This window comes from Carya illinoinensis, chromosome 3 (genome assembly GCF_018687715.1).
Source record: "Carya illinoinensis cultivar Pawnee chromosome 3, C.illinoinensisPawnee_v1, whole genome shotgun sequence".
NCBI classification, from domain to species: domain Eukaryota; kingdom Viridiplantae; phylum Streptophyta; class Magnoliopsida; order Fagales; family Juglandaceae; genus Carya; species Carya illinoinensis.
Genome location: NC_056754.1, coordinates 56,342,361 through 56,360,464, shown reverse-complemented (window position 1 = coordinate 56,360,464; position 18,104 = coordinate 56,342,361).

Genomic DNA, 18,104 nt, shown 5'->3' with positions numbered 1-18,104 from the left:
CCATTTTCTTCCAATCAAGGAAGATTTTCAGCACTTCATCTTTATTTTTCATCGTATACGCCCACACACGATGAGAATAATCATCAACAAAAGTTACAAACCAATGCTTACCTCCCAAAGATGTATTTTGGGTAGGTCCCCAAACATCGGAGTGCACATAGTCAAGTATTCCCTGTGTATTGTGTACTGCGGTTCCAAACTTGATCCGCCTCTGCTTCCCTAATACACAGTGCTCACAGAAAGACAGTTTACCAGTCTTGGCACCTTTGAGTAAGCCTTGCTTCACTAGTGTTTGCAAAAAATTTTCTCCTGCGTGTCCCATACGCATATGCCAAAGACTGGTGGTGTCAGCATCAGTCTCATCTAGCTTCTCACAGCCTGTGGAAGCTCTTCCATCAACAGTACTTTCTTGCAAGAAGTACAAGTTTCCTCTCCTCAAGCCCTTCATTGCCACCTGAACTCCCATTTGAATCCAGAGATCCTAGTGAGATGAGATTCTTTCGTAAGTCCGGAACGTACCGAACTTCTGTTAGAGTCTTGACGCTGCCATCATGTAGCTTTAACCGAATGCTACCTATTCCTTGAGTCTTATAGGCATTGTCATTGCCCATAAGTACTGCTCCACCCTCAATCTTTGTTAAATCAGTAAACCATCCCGATTAGGACACATGTGATAGGTACATCCGGAATCCATAATCCATTCATCGGAATGACAAATGGATGATGAACTTATCAAGGAAAAATCTGAATCATCATCTTTGTCCACGACATTGGCTGTGGAGGATTGATTCTGCTGTTGTCCCTTCAGCTTGGGACAATCCTTATTCCAGTGTCCTTTGTTGCGACAAAAGGAACACTCGTCTCTGGCGAGCTTTCTGCCGACTGATGAACCACGTGATGTGGCCCGAGTTTTTGATTGAAAACTGTTCTTCTTTCTGGGATACCTTGACTGTGGTCTCCCTCTTGCTGTTAGAGCTTCACTTGATATATCTTGTTGTACCTACTTATCCTTTTTGCGGTACTCATTGCTAATTAAAGAGCTAGATATATCTTCAAAACTAATCTTTTCCTTCCCATACAATAGAGTAGTAATTAAATGCTCATATGTATCAGGCAAGGAATTTAACAAAAGTAAAGCTTTATCTTCATCTTGGATTTCAACATCCAAGTTTAACAAATCAGCAAGAATTTGGTTGTACCTATTCAGATGTTCAGACATTGAAATACCTTCACGAAATTAGAATCTGAAGAGCTCCTTCTTCAAGTGCAAACAGCTCTCAATGCTCTTCTTCATAAACTTATCCTCCAATTTCTACCAAAGTACCCTAACATTTGTCTCTCTCATGACAAAATACTTTTGTTCTTTGGTAAGGCATAATCGGATTGTACTACAAGCTTGAGTATTAAGCTTCTTCCAATCCTGATCAGTCATATCATCTGGCTTTCCTCCCAACACAATATCCAACTCTTTTTGGATGAAAATGTTCATGACTTCACACTGCCACATGCCGAAGTTGCTTGTTCCATCGAACTTCTCAACTTCAAACTTAGCATTTGACATAGTAGACCAACGCCCAGAACTACTGGCATTTTCAGAGTTCCTATCTCTTCCAGATCCTTCCATTTGAATCTAGAAAATTTAGACTCAAAATTTCAAAATTTCAACCGTACGGATGAGTCTGGAATGATCCAAATAGTTAGAAATCACGATTTGATTGTTGAAATCATACTCCAAATGGCTTAGATCAAGCCCAAAATGGATCGAAAACGGACGGTCCTGATCGTCTGGTGTGTGGGATGCACGCGCTAAGTAGGGCGTCTGGTCGGCGCATGGGCGCGTGGATCACACGCATTGAAACTCTCTAGGGCGCGTGGGGCGAGTGGGGGCGCGTGTAAAACACGCGCTGAACCTCTGTAGGGCGCGTGGCGGCAAGTGGGAGCATGTCTATCACGCATCTTCCTCCTTTGGCGCATGTGGGAGCGTGTGGCTCAGTCATCTTCAACCTCCAATGCGCATGGGGCACGTGAGTTGCAGCAGAGGCACGCGCCGATCTTCTAGGGGCCCGTGTGGGCTCCTCCAACCTCTGTTTTAGATTCAGTTTGTGGCAACAGATTCGTCTCGACGCGAGGAACACCTGGAGTTGTCAAAAATTGATTTTGATCAACTTGAAGTTTTGGACAACTCGAACCAGAGCTCTAATACCAATTGTTGTGCCTTCGGCCTGTCCAAAAATCACAGAAGACGATATTTAAGTGGTTCAGCAAATTGCTTATGTCCACTGGAGCCTCTTTTATAGAATTTGTACGAGATTTATAAAAAACTCTACAAAATTCTATTTCTCTCTCACGTCCCTCTTTCTCTCTTCTCCCACTGCACTCTTTTGCAACTAAGCAAATAGGAGAGAGCAGCCTACCATTTGTAGCTATTTCTGACTTGGGAGAGAGTGGGTAGCCTAACAAAACTGCTGGAGAGTGGGTGGTCTAATAAACCAAAGCACCTAACGGTGCATGTGCAGCAGGCCACTTGGGTGGCTTTCAACATGCTCAACACAAGTAAAAGTCCTCTCATTATATGCTCGGGAATGTTGCCCAATGGCCATGGGAGCTCAGGTACAAGCTCGCATAACATTCTAGGGGAACATAAATGTGAAGGTGGGATGGAAAAATGATCATAGGATGAGAAAATGAAGGTGGCATGGAGCTTGTCTCTCGGTGTATAAAGCATACCCCAATCTCAAAGAATACCCCAATCATGTGCAAAGATCCAATCTCCAAAAGTATCCGACCTCAATCTTGAGCTCACACCCTTGGGGGTGAGCAAAGAAAGCTTGAACCTAGAGGTGAAGAAAGAGGATTAGACAATGGGGCATGCAAAGTAAAAGCAATCACTGCCCAGGGCGAGCAACAACATCTTGAGCACTTTGCTAGCATTACGTACTCGTGAACCGTGCTTGATCAAATTGCTAAAAATTAAAATGGAAGTTTGACTCCCAAGCATTTAACGCGTACTAGTATCTTATCAAGTCCACACAAAAATTGCCACCAAAAATCTCCATCTCAAAACCATCAAGCCAAAAACACAAATACCCACCGAAAAAATGCCATCTACAGGTCGCGTCGTGGTAATATCTAGTAACATCGATACAATCGTCCATCTTTGTCGTGGCTCGCGCCATGGTCAACAAACAAACATGACCCTCCAATCTCTCTGAAGAAGAAGTCTAAACCAAAAGGAGAAGAGAAAGAACCAAAAAATGAAAAACAAGAATAGGGTAGATGAAGAATGGTGTGTGAGACAAGATAAAGCTGGTTTTGAAGAATTTATGGTTGTCATTGGTTAGTTTGATTTCCATCAAGGTGGTTTTTTGTCTAATTCAATTTATTGTAGGGTTATTTTAGTCGATCCAAATATGTGGCAGGGGTATTTTAGCCTAATTTGGATCTCTTGCAAAGGCACCTTGGTCGGACCAGAAAAAGTAATAATGCCATTTCAATCCAACATGGGATTTGTAGAGGGGACACCTTAGTCGAAATCGATAACATGAATTTGTATTAGTAGGGTCTAAGCTCACTCTTTTATTATAAATAAACAGTAAAAACAAATAAGAAAAAGTTTGAAGAAGACCAAAAGGAAAATATAAATATATTAGACATTTATGAAATTTCTAATTAATATGTAACGTCTTTTCACTACAAGAGATATGATTTTTTGAGACAAAAAATTTTGTCTCAAAAAATGGAAATTTCATCCCTAAAAGTTTTGGGAGATGAAAAAATTTCGTCTCTATTTTGTCTCAAAAAGGCTGTCTCAGAAAGTTTTCAGAGACAAAAATCCAAAAAGTATTTTTAGGGATGAAATTGGGCGGAACCGGTCGAAACTGTTCGAATGGAAAATTTTTTCTGAGACAAAAAAATGTCGTCTTAGAATCAAGTTCGAACGAAAATATTTTTGTTCGAACAACATGAAATGTTAATTCGAACCAATAACTATATCTGACCAAGTCCGTTCGAACAAACAAGTTCGTAAGTGACTTTAGTTCGAAGAAAAATATTAACTGTTCGAAGAAAAATATTTACAGAAATCTTCTGTTCGAACGGACTTTTAGAAATGAATTTATTCGAATGAGTATTTAATTATTCGAACGAACGCATGGATTGTATTTCCCGATAAGTTCGAATGGGTATATTTTTGTTCGAATGGGAATTTTTTGGTTCGAATGGATATGTTTTTGTTCGAATGTATGCATAAATGGTAATTTACCATTCGAAAGGCATTGATCAAACAAAATGAAATTTATACTAATACAAATTGTAATCTATATACATCAAATTGTAATCTATATACATCAATTGTTCAAATGTTTACAAACATCATAAATATTAAAGGCAATTAAAAAAAACCAAATGAATTATGATTGTGGTGGTAGTGGTGGTAGTGGGTTTTGAGACATCATTAATTGAAATTGTTCAAACATTTTTTGGTTATTTAATTGTAGCCTCTCTTCTAATCTAGCTTCTAAATCTGCTGCTTGATCTAATCGGGTAAGCAACTCTTTCTCCTTCGATCTCAATCATTCTATCTCAAGTGCAGCTTCCTCTAATTTTTTAGTCTTGTCGTCATTCGATCTGGCTTTAGAAGATGATGAAGATGTTGAGGATGGCTTCACGCAGCGTCCTAAGCCCCTCAAATATCCAGAACGTGATCCAAGAACTTGAGAAAAGATTTGAACATCGTTGACAGATGATTCATCAGATGGATCCGCAACAGTGTCTTTAAGAGATATCATCTTGTCCTGGAAAAAGAAAAACATTAAAATTAGTATATGTAACAAAAATATATTTAGACAATGAAATTAAATAAACTTAAACTTACATAATTTGCATCTGCCTCAGGATTGCTCCAAACACCATCACGATTTTTATGTGCTTTAGCATACAATTGGGTCAGATCATAATCAGTAGGATTTTCTTCTTGCTGCAAAATGAAAATTAATATCATAATTTATACGAAAAAAGTGTATATATTAAGATTTAATGGAGACAATAAGAACTAACCATTTTTTTTACAAGCGATAAAAAAATCGAGAACCCGCGTGATGGTGTATCGTTAAATTTGATCTATTTGCGTTGTTCACTGTACTCCGTTTCTAAAAAAAAGTATTATAATTTTTATTTAATACATCTATTATATATTATTAAAAAAAAGATAGTAGCGAAATTACCTGATAAGCAGGATCTTCAAACAGATCACAAACTTTCTCCCATTCGTTTGGTGGCATTGCTTGGAATGGATTTTGACGCACCTCTATCGTAGTACTGAACTTCTGATAGTGTGCAAGGCATCGACCTTTGTACCTCCGGAATGCATTCGACATTAGTTCTTCAATCGTTAGTCGATCCTCCCGCCGACCAAAATTTAGTTCAAACTCGTCCTTTAAAGAATTATAAACAATTAGTATAATTTCAAACATTCGCATTTAAATAAAAATGTTATACAAAGTAACTTATTACCAGACAATGATTTTTGATGTGGTCTTTCACATCTTGGGAAACTTTAGCCCAGGAGGATGTAGCCATCAGTGCATACGTGCGAGTAAGTGTACCAATATAAGAAGCAAGTCAAGCTGCCGAATCCCCAGAGCCACCGGTGTGATCATCAGATATATCAACTTTAATTTTATCCACTTTCCTTACTTTTTCTATGCAGACACCCCTCGTAATGCCTCTAAGTCGGCACTGGTTTACAACAGCTATATATACAAAAATTGAAGCATATATTTTAATTAAATTAATTTTATTTAAAATATATACAGTGAAAAAATACCTTGTTCTGGTTCTGGTGACGGTGGCCCACCATTGTTGGCAGGTGAAGCACACAGGGATTCGTTAAGTGGTGGGGATGGCTCACGTGTTCATTTGCGTTTAGGAGGCATATCTGTTTGAAATTATAATAAATTATTATTCGAACAAAATACATGAAATATTTTTATAAGAATTTTACCTACACAAATATCTGTTTGAAAATCATTCGGTATCAGTATTGCTGGACCAATCGCTCTCATCCTCAGTAGACACTTCAGTTGATTCATGTTCTTCCGACATGTCACCTTCAATTACTTCGGATTGAACATCTTCTCTGCGCAATGGGACCATGTCATAATGGCTTAGATCAACAAATAGATTGATGTCTGATTCATTTTCTTGATATGCTTCTTCATGGTCTGGACTATCAACTTCTTCATGTGGTTTGTCTGCCTCTGGAATATAATCATATACATTTCTTGGCGCAAATTTCTCGACTCCATGGATTTTCGAACTCCAGATCATCTAAATAAAAAAACTTGATTTGCTTGGCATGCGAGAACAAATGGGTCGTCCTCATACCATTTGCGAGATGTATTGACACTTACAAAATATTCATCCTTACGCACTCCCAACCTAGGATTTGAGACATCCCACCAATTACATTTAAATAACCAGACCATATATCCCCCCACATACTTTAATGCTATGATATCTTTCACAATTCCGTAAAAATCAATATTATCATCCCCATGGCTTCCTTCGACAACAACCCCACAATTTTGAGTTTTCCTATATCGTTCTCTATCTGCTGTGTGAAATCTATATCCACGCACCAAACATCCTGAATATTGGATAGCCCGCTTAGACGAACCACATGCCAAAGCATATACTTCTGGTGAGATTTCACCTGAATGTTCATTATATTTCGATGCAACCTACATAAATAAATTTTATTCTACTTATATCAATATCATATATAAATATGATGACACCTACAAATTAAATAAAGTTTAAAATACTTTCAAGCATAATTTTTTCTCGAATAATACCGTATATTCAAACCATGAGGCAAATTCTTCTTCGTGCGCTTTTTCTACGTCAGTCACACCATTCGTGCAAAATAGTTGTATATGTTTGCTGCATATGTTAATGTGAGTTATTAATTTGTATCAATATATACTATATTATTAGAAATGCAATTAATACTACTGCCAAATTAGATGATCATCACGAACCTCAAATACTGTTCAATCTCTTCACAATTATTTAAGACATACCATCGAGCTCTTTCAAACTCTCGCCCACATAGGTCATAGCCCCCTTGTGCACCTATAGGACGTACTTTCTAGAAAAACACGGTAAATGCTGACAAAACTCTCATTTGTCCACCTTCATAATTTCGATCCGGTCTCGTAAATCTAGTATCAACCCCACGAAAATACATTGAACAAAATGTATGCCACTCATTATGAATATATGACTCTGCGATTGATCCTTCCGGATGAGCCTTATTCCCCACAGATCGCTTAAGTTTTCCCAAAAACCGTTCAATATGATACATCCATCTATACTGAACGGGGCCTGCAACTAAAGCCTCACGAGGGATATGCACAGCCAAATGAACCATTACATCAAAGAATGAAGGCGGGTACAAACTCTCCAATTTACACAATATCAATGCAATGTCAGCTTCCATTTTTAATAAGGCATCAACTTTCAACGTTCTACTGCAAATATTTCTGAAAAATTGCCCTAATTCTGTGATAGCTGTACGAACATCTGGAGTAAGCTTTCCGCGCACACCAACTGGCAACAATCGCTGTAAAAATATATGGCAGTCGTGACTTTTTAGACCAGTTATCTTCCAATCATGAGGTCAGACACATCTTGAAATGTTCGAAGCATAACCATCGAGTAATTTGATTGTCATGAACCAATCACAGAATTTCTTTCTCTCATCACTTGAAAGTGTATACCATCCAAGGGGCATATAAGCTGATGACCCAGTATCTTGCAAATGCAACTCTGATCTGATTCCCAACTCTTTCAAATCTTTACGAGAGTTGACTGTATCTTTTGTTTTTCCTTGTATTGACATCAGGGTACCCAAAATATTCTCACATATATTTTTTTCAATGTGCATTACGTCTAGATTGTGATGCAGTGTTAAGGTAGACCAGTATGGCAACTCAAAAAAAATATTTTTTTTGGTCCAATTCAATTCCACTGCTTGTCTTTTCCTCTTTCGACATCTTGCATTCTTTCCAAATCTGTTGTCTGGGACATCTGCCAATTGAGTGAGAATATCACTGCCAGAATACTCTGGCGGTGATGACCTACTATCAACCGTTCCATCAAAAATTACCCTATTGTTTCGCCATCTATGATCATGAGGTAGATATCGACAGTGTCCCATGAAATATAATTTCCGACCATTCGTTAACCACTGAAACTATGTATCTTTGTTACAAACAGGACAAGCCATTTTTCCATTTGTGCTTCACCCAGACAAGTTCCCGTATGCCGGAAAATCATTTATTGTCCAAAGTACTGTAGCATGCATTTTGAATTCACGCGAAGCGGCCACATCATATGTATTGACACCCTATTCCCACAACTCTTTCAACTCTTCCATCATTGACTGCAAATATACATCTATTTCATTTCCTGGTGACCTTGGCCCTGGAATCAATAGAGTCATCATAAAATAAGGATCCTTCATACACTTCCATGGTGGAAAATTATAAGGCATTATTATGACAGGCCAAGTGCTATGAGAAGTGCTCATGTTGCTAAATGGATTAAAGCCATCAGTTGCTAAACCAAGACATACATTGCTAGGTTCTTCAGCAAACCATGGATACTCGTCATCAAATTTCTTCCATTGTAAGGAATCTGCAGGATGAGTGAGAAATTGATCATTTTGAACTCTTTCTGTATAATGCCAAGTCATATCTTTCGCAGTCATCCGGGAAGTAAATAATCTTTGAAGTCGAGGAATAAGCAGAAAATGTCTTAGCACTTTCTGGGGTACATTACGCTTATCTAATTTCCATCTTGACTCAAGACACACCGGACATGATTCACATTCTGCATATTGCTTCCAGAAGAGAACACAATCATTCTTACATGCATGGATGATATTATAATCAAATCCTAACCCTCGCTTCAATTTCTTCTCTTCATAAAAATTTTGAGGTACTACGTTATCCTCTGGCAGAGCCTCTTTAAATAATTCAAACAGCATATCGATAGCCTTTGCAGAAATATGACAAATAGACTTTATATGGAGCAACCTAACAGTGAATGACAACTTGCTATGACGGGTGCACCCCTCGTACAATTCTCGTTGTGCATCCTCCCACAATGATCCAAAGTCTTCATTTCCCTCAAATGATTGGGTAGATGTTCCTTCTCCAACCCTGGCACCAAATATGTCTGCACCAAGATCTCCTAACATTTCAGTCATATCTTCTCCATTATCATAACTATCATCAGAAATATCAACATTTATGTCCTCCGTGTCGATCTCGTTACATTCATCCATTTAGTTGAGATGACTGCCAAATCTAACTCCTTGGAAAATGGTTCTCCATGTAAAACCCAATGTGAATATTTAAAATCAATTTCATTTACGAATAAATGATCCTCCATAGCCGTCATATTATATGAACTAAGGTTTTTGCACTTCTTGCATGGGCATCTTATAAATCCTCGACTATCAACACTCCCACAAGCAAATTCTAAGAAAGACTTCACCCCTTGTGCATATTGCATATAGTCTCGACCAAGACTATCTCCCAACAACATCCAACTCTTATCCATCTATAAAAGAAAACCCAAATCATGGGATAAACACTATCATTCAACTATTACAATACACGTGTTTAATTACCCTGTACTTTTAAGGTAGTTGGTCATATCCCATTCGAGAGACTATCATCTATATCACATATATACTCAATCTAAAACTCGTATGTTAGTAAAAATTTCGGCAACATTTCCCTACAATTCTCTAAGTATGCTAGTCACGATAAGTCGTCGACCCTATTCATGAGCCGAGAAACTTATGAACTACATACTCGAAGAATGTAGGAAAATATTAAACCAAAATTTAAATTGACTAACACATGAGTTTTAACTAAGTATATATGCCATATAGATGATAGAATCCCAAACTGTCCACTTTGGACAATTCAAGAGTTATACCCAAATATTCTTTAAGAGAATATTTGGCCACAACTCTCGAACGGGTTTAAGGTTTAACTGCATGTAAAATAACTACAAAATCCAAACACTCAGTAGTAAACATAACAAGCATACATCACAAATATATGGGAAGATTACATTACAAGTATACATGATGGGCCATTAAAGATTTTGAAATATTTAATACTTGAGTACTTACTTATGTTCAAATATTTAATTATAATTTTTTAATTAAATATCTTATTATTATATTTGGAGTATTAAGCTATTTAATTAGTGTACTTAGATATAATTAATTATACATTATGTATTAATCATCTTAATACTTGAGTACTTAAATATCTTCACATATTTAATTATAATTTTTTAATTAAATATCTTATTATTATATTTGGAGTATTAAGCTATTTAATTAAACACTATCATAGATATAATTAATTATACATTATGTATTAATCATCTTAATTAATACTTGAGTACTTACTTATTTCGAATATTTAATTATAATTTTTTAATTAAATATCTTATTATTATATTTGGAGTATTAAGTTATTTAATTAAACACTATCATCGATATAATTAATTATAGATTATGTATTAATCATCTTAATTAATACTTGAGTACTTACTTATGTTCAAATATTTAATTATAATTTTTTAATTAAATATCTTATTATTATATTTGGAGTATTAAGCTATTTAATTAGTGTACTTAGATATAATTAATTATACATTATGTATTAATCATCTTAATACTTGAGATCATAAATATCTTCACATATTTAATTATAATTTTTAATTAAATATCTTATTATTATATTTGGAGTATTAAGCTATTTAATTAAACACTATCATAGATATAATTAATTATACATTATGTATTAATCATCTTAATTAATACTTGAGTACTTACTTATGTTCAAATATTTAATTATAATTTTTTAATTAACTATCTTATTATTATATTTGGAGTATTAACTGCTATTTAATTATCACTGCAAATAATAAGTATTTAAGTGAAACTGTTCGAACAAACACTCTATAAGTTCGAATGGAACGCTGGTCGAGTTATATTTTGTTCGAACAAATAAAAATACATTCGAACGGTATTCAGAGCGATCGAATTAAACCAACCCAGAAACCAGTCACGAAACAGAGCACAAAACTGAACCACAAAACATAATTTTCACATTCATGATGCCATATTTCAATACAATACATTGAAAACTATATGAATATCCCTAAATATGATTATTAAACAACTTAGAAAACTAATAAAACTTATCTCTTGTACTAGCAATTCAAATTTCAGTCAATCCACAATACCTATATATACATAAAACACATTAAACTGTTGTTCTATCCTAACAAATAAATGCAACAAATATTAAGATATTTGTAAACGAAAATCGGAATGAAAAATACAAAAAAAAAAAACAACTTACCTCTTGTCCTTCTCCTTTCTCTCTCAAGAATCTCTTCTCTCTCAATGCTTTCAAGCTCTCTCTCTCCACAACACTCTCTCACAGCTTCTGCCATGCTTTCTCTCTTTTTCTCAATCTTCAATCCGAGTGAAAATGAAGTGAAAGGATCGGATTAATAATATGTGCATTTCCGTTCAAACTAAATTTTTATAAGTTCGAACACGAAAATCAAAAACCGCTAATTTTTCCCACAATTTTTTCCCGTTCGAATTAATATTTTTCCAATTCGAACAAAAAAATGAATATTCTCCAGCATATACCGTTAATTTGGCGCGAATTTTCCCTCCAAATAAAAAAAATTTGTTCGAACATGAATTATCTCTATTCGAACTTACATTATATTAGTTCGAACAGATAATTAGAGAAATATATAACTATGCACATAATACACCCAATATTATTATGTGTATATGTAAAAATTATATACACTATATAATACTAAGTGTCACTAATATCATAATACTAAGTTTCTTATCAATCTATAATATTAAGTATTTAAAATAGTATAATATTTTATTTACAATCACTAATAGTGTTATACTTATAGTTAGTATCACTATAAGTATAATACTAAGTGATATTAAAGTATAGATAGCATCAAAATATGAAAACTAATAATACTGTAATACTTTATAATATAGTCCAAGTACTTGGTTTATTATTAATATACAAACTAAATATATTAGAAATATGTTTTTTATACTTATAATTAATGCAATGTTTTACTATATACTTACTATATTTACTTTATAATGCAATGCTTTACACAATACTATTTTATACTTATCTAATGCATAATATATATACTATTACATATATATATATACTAGTTACTTACAATATATATAAGTAACTAGTATAAAACTCTATACTATCTATATATAGTTATCTTATATATATTATATATGCTAGTGACAAATTTTTTATTAGTACTAATACTAGTATTATATACTAGTATTACTAATATAAAACGTATTGTTTTACCTCTTGTACTTATATATATTTTTATGAAGTATTATATAATTCATTCGAACTTATACCCTTTTAATTCGAACTTATACCCTTTTAGTTCGAACTAATTATACTTCCATTCGAACGAAATTACGTTATTTAAGCCGCGAACCAGTTTCTTCTCCATTCATTTTGTGCCTCCTCTCATTCAAACTTACTCTTCGATTCCTCCGCCGTTAGCAACCACAACACCGCCACCAACTCCGACCAACTCCTCAAATCTCCTAGAACAAGAGGTATGGGTTAAATGAGTTTTATTTTTATTAGTTTTTTGGTTAGTTTTGGGGGGGTCGGATTTTGAATCAATCCGACCCCATTTTGTTGTTTTGGAGCCAAATGACACAACGTTAATCGGTAGAAATGATGGGGATTTACACCTAAATCATTTCTACTGATTAAAATATTGGATTCCTTGTGAAAAATGAATGTGTCGGTTCGGGACTAAGTCGACTCAGCCATGTCTGTTTGGCTCAAGTCCGTTCGAATAAATATAAATTCCATTCGAATGAAAATCAAGTCCATTCGAATTAAATTTAGGTTCATTCGAATGGAATATAATTTTATTCGAATGGAGTTTAGGCTCATTCGCATGGAGTTATCTGAGGTCATTCGAATTAATTTTATGTTCATTCTAATGAATTGAAATTTCATTCGAATGAATATAATTTAATTCGAATGGAATTAAAGGCCATTCGAATAAGCAGTTGTCAAACATGACAGCACATCATCATTCCTCTAATTCACTTTAATTAGATCACATATATATTTTATACATCAACAGTATACTAATGCAAGCAGCAATGGAAGAAAACGTTCCAGATCCCAGACAGTCGAAAGTACCTCCGCAGCTCCTTCACAGCCGGCCGTGAGGCCTATACTAGTTGAGCGGGAGATCATTCTAGGTGACTTCCGTGACCTCACTTGGGAGGGGCGGAGCATACATGACATCATCACCGATCGTGGATGGACCCCAATCTGTCGACAGAGGGGCACAGCTGACTCACTCAAAAATGAGTAGCACTAATGCTATCCCAAGTGCAGGAGGATGTCGTGTAATAATTAGGAATAAATTCCTAGATCGTCTCCTCAGGGAAAGTTGCTTAAAATTAAACTTGTTGAAAAAAATGTGAAAAACTTCACAAAGAGAAAATAAAATGATGGTATATGCAATGGATGGAAAAGGGTACTAGTCATGGACTAGATTCATGTCTTTTGAATTTCTTGTTTGTTGGATTGGAATGTAAAGGACTAATAAATTAAATTCAGAAATTAATAAAACTAAATTAAGCATTAAACTAAATTAGAAAGTAATTGACAAAACATGAACGGAAAATTTAAAATGCCCAAAACCAAGATTCTAGAATTCATCTTTGTAATTAAATCACGAATTCTCAAAATAACACATAACAGTTGTAATTACTATTAAATGAAAACTTAAAGAAATAAGAAAAATAAATAACACGAAATAAGTAAACAAAAACTCAAAAGTATTCTATAAACTTTAAACTGAAGTTAAATAAAATAGGGAACGAAAAGTCTAAACGAAAACGTCCTTTCACGATTCAATTGAAATTCGAAACAAAAAGGAACAATTTCTTACGTATCACTCTTGAAAATTAATCTCTAAACCTTTAATAAAAAATCTATAACAATTCCTCTGCTCTCCACATATGATGTTCAGAAAAATCAAAAACAAAAACAAAAGCTTAAAATCAAACCTTTCTTGCAATAAATTAAGGTAACACAATTAATTAGAACTTCTAAAACAATTCTTTATGAAACAAAATAGCACACTTGATTAAAACTTCTAAAACAATTTCTTTTGTTACATGAAACAAACTAGGAATGAAACAAACTAGTAACTTAATGGAAATTAAGGTATTACACTTAATGAAATACAATTCTAGAACAAATATTAATACACTAAAAAAATGCTAAAACAACAAAGTTTTGAAACTAAAATGAGAAACAAAATTTCTTAAAACAAAAAAGGAGCTAATTCTTTCAAGTACATAGCAGAAAATTGTGTGTGTTGAGTTGTGTTTTTCTAAGATTGAGTTGTCCTCCATTGTTTTTTTAAGCTTCGGAGTGCACCCATTTTATAGCCAAACATCTTGGCTACTTCATCTCTCATTCAATTGGTTTCACACTTCAATCTTGCATTTACACTCAATTTGCATTCACACTTCATTCTTGCATTTCACACCTCAATTTCGGCCACTTGCATTCCTCTTTAATTATTTTGTGTCTTGCATTGCATTCCTCTTCAATTGCCATGTCTTGTATTGCATTCCTCTTCAATTATTTTATTCAATTGGTTTATTAATTCAAACCAAACAACCAAGTCCAACATGCCTAACTTCTTGCCTAACTTCTTACCTAACTTGTTGACTAACTTGATGCCTAACTCCTTGCCTAACTCATACTCGGTTTCTTCATTGCCTCTCCAGCCGACTTCCTCAATTTGTTTCTTCAATTTGTTATTTCAATTTCAGCACACAGCAATTCATTCACCTACTGCTTTGACCGGTCCAAACTAATTCAATTCATTCCCCCAACTACAATTCACTCTAGCCGACTTCTCTTCAAGAGTCAAGCATGGCATCTCTCCTTTCTTTTCTTCATCCAGCAATATATATATATAAATAGCTGCCCCAAGTTGCAAACTCATTCCTCCACTCAATTTCATTTCAGCCGAAATCCATCTTCAATTCATCACATGTTCTTCACACTTCAACAAAGCCGGCTTCTCTTCAATTTGTCACATGTTTTCTTTCTTTTTTTTCTTCATTTCGGTTCTTGTCCAATTCAATGGAAAGGAAGCAGCCTTTTATGACTTTTTCAATGTTAAATTTGGTGGAGAGCAGCAGCCTTCTTCTTCATATAGTTTCGGTGGACAGCAGCAGCCCTCTTCTTCCAATCCATCACATGTTCCTCACCTTAATTTAGCTGCAACAACCAATGTAAGTTAAGCCAAACCAGCAGCCTTCTTCTTAATGTATAATTTAGGTGGGTTGGAAATGAGTTGGTGGATTTATTTGAGTGTGAAAAGGGATCCATTGGTGAGATGGTAGCTAGCCGAAATGACTAAGGGCAAATTAGCTAATGGAAAAGCAAATGACCACTTTTTAGGTGGTGGCTAGGTTTGAGGGAAATGGGGGATGGGTTGGACGGCAAGTTTGGTGGCTTGTTGGAGGGCTATGGTGGGTCATGGTTTAAGTGAGCATGATGTGGGGTGATTGGTGTAGCCGTGTATGAGGTTAGATGGAGTTGGAATTGTTTAAATGGTGGGAAGGCTCAAGACAAAGTATGAACAAGGCATGAACATAATGAACCATGGTATGCATGAAAAATGGAGATGGAGATTAAAAAAAACTCAACAACAAAATAACACAAATGAAAAATTAGCTTGAGCAACTTCCATTCAAAGATAGCAAGAAGTGCTTCTATCTTTTGAGGTTCATGAATTGAACCCAAAAGATGAAAAGATAGCTCAAGAAAATTTATGAACATGAAGAACAAGAAAAACAATGGTACAAATGCAAATGATAATGGAAAGCTAGAAAAATTATGAACTAGAATGCAAGTAATCAATAGTTGGTAGAATTCAAGTAGAAATTCATGCTTTTAATCAATTAAAATCACAACTTTGATTTATTCATTTTAACCATTTTTCCATTTAAAACCAATAATAATGTCATGATGAATTTAAAATACATTGGTTTTAAATAGTAAAAATGTGCAATATTTCAGCTCAATCAACAGCATATCCTGAGATGGTCGGTGAGTTTTACCGTGCCATGGATGAGCAGTCTAGTGATGCTCTATGCTATAACTTAGTAGTCCAGGGAGTGAGTATTATATTCTCTCCCCGCGTTATTGCTGAGTTTCTAGATTTGCGGCGAGAGCCCAGTGCCTATCCTGCAGCAGCAGCAGCGAGAGCAGCAACTACACCATCTGGAGAGGACACAACAGTCGCATCCTCATCGCCAACGCCGGATGTACAGACCGCAGAGCTGGATGCTAGCTCAGATGATAGTGAGAGCGGTGATGAGGTACCTGATGATGGTCTCACAGACGATCAGGTTCATGACCTAGTGCGAGACCCTGAGGCTCCTCCATATGATGGCAGTAAAGTGATCCGACAGGCCGACTGTATAGCATTTTTCAGAATGCTTAATTTGATTGTCGGGTATAACATTGATCCGAAAAAACACAAGACTGATTTCGGGATCGAGCAGGCCAAATTTCTGTTACGGTTAGCACAGGGGGAGCCGATTGATCTGGCATTATATTTCTTCCTCCGCATTCGCACTGAGTCACGTTATTCGGGTGGAGGTAGTCTACCATTTGCGCTTTTGATATCTAACCTCTTACTCCATTCAGGGGTTACAGTGATTTTGACTGAGCGGAGGTCGCCACAGATGGGGCCCGTTAACAAGATCACATTCAGTAAGAGCAAGGGTCACTTGCCGAAGACTCGTGCAGTCCTACAGGATCAGCCTCCGCCTATTGATCCAGCTTCTACTGCTGCTGCCCCTATTGAGAGACACCCTGCTAGGGCTACTCCGGATGAGGTACGAGCTATATTGGCGGAGCACCGTGACATTTTATTGAGGGACTTCATTCAGCCTATGATGGAGAAGTTTAAGGACCTAGAAGGACGCTTGCAAACTTTACAGGAGGATTTTGATTTATCTAATAAATAAATATTGTTAGTAACTTTTTTACTTTTTTTATGTTGTATAGAACGTCTAACTCATTTTGGAATGTAATTAATGCATCATAGTTTTTATTTTTAGTGTTTGCTAACCTCTTTATTGTTAATTATATTTTCTTCTCATTAGACTTAGTGTTCACGATAATTGAAAAAATGACACTATCTTTAAATTAATATTTAGTTAACTAAAATATTTTTAAATTAATTACATAAAATTAATTTATGAATTTTTAAATATTTTAATTCATTGTAAATCATAATATATAATATATAGAACTTTTTATTTACTTTGGAAATGATAAAAAATTAATAGAAAAAATATGTATTCTTACAATTTTAACAATATATCTTTTCAATTAAATAATACTGTTCGAACACGTTAATACTCATTCGAACAAATAATATTGCATTCGAATTAATTAATTTTCTGTTCGAATTAAATTTCATTAGTTCAAACGGTATAGATTTTTGGAGACGACCTAATTCGTCTCAGAATCTCCAGTTTGAACTACTATGTTTTAGTTCGAACGGATTTATAAGGTTTTCCATATTTTCTTAAAAATTTCATCTCAGAAAAGTACTTTTAGAGACGAAATTAAAATTAAATTTCTTGTAGTGTTTGCCTTTAAAACATTTTTCAGAGCCAAAATTTGAGGTTTTTAAGAAAACTTCAAATTTATGACTTGGGGCTATGTTGTGAATTATAATTAATAAAAAAAAATTCTAAATATTCTTAAGTCTTTCTAAATAATATTAATATTATCATTTTCAGGATAATTAAGGATTTTTTAAGGGAAAATTAACTTCTCATAAATTCTTAAAAGATATAGAATAAGTGCTTATATATATTGGGACAGCCCTGACGGCCCCCCTAT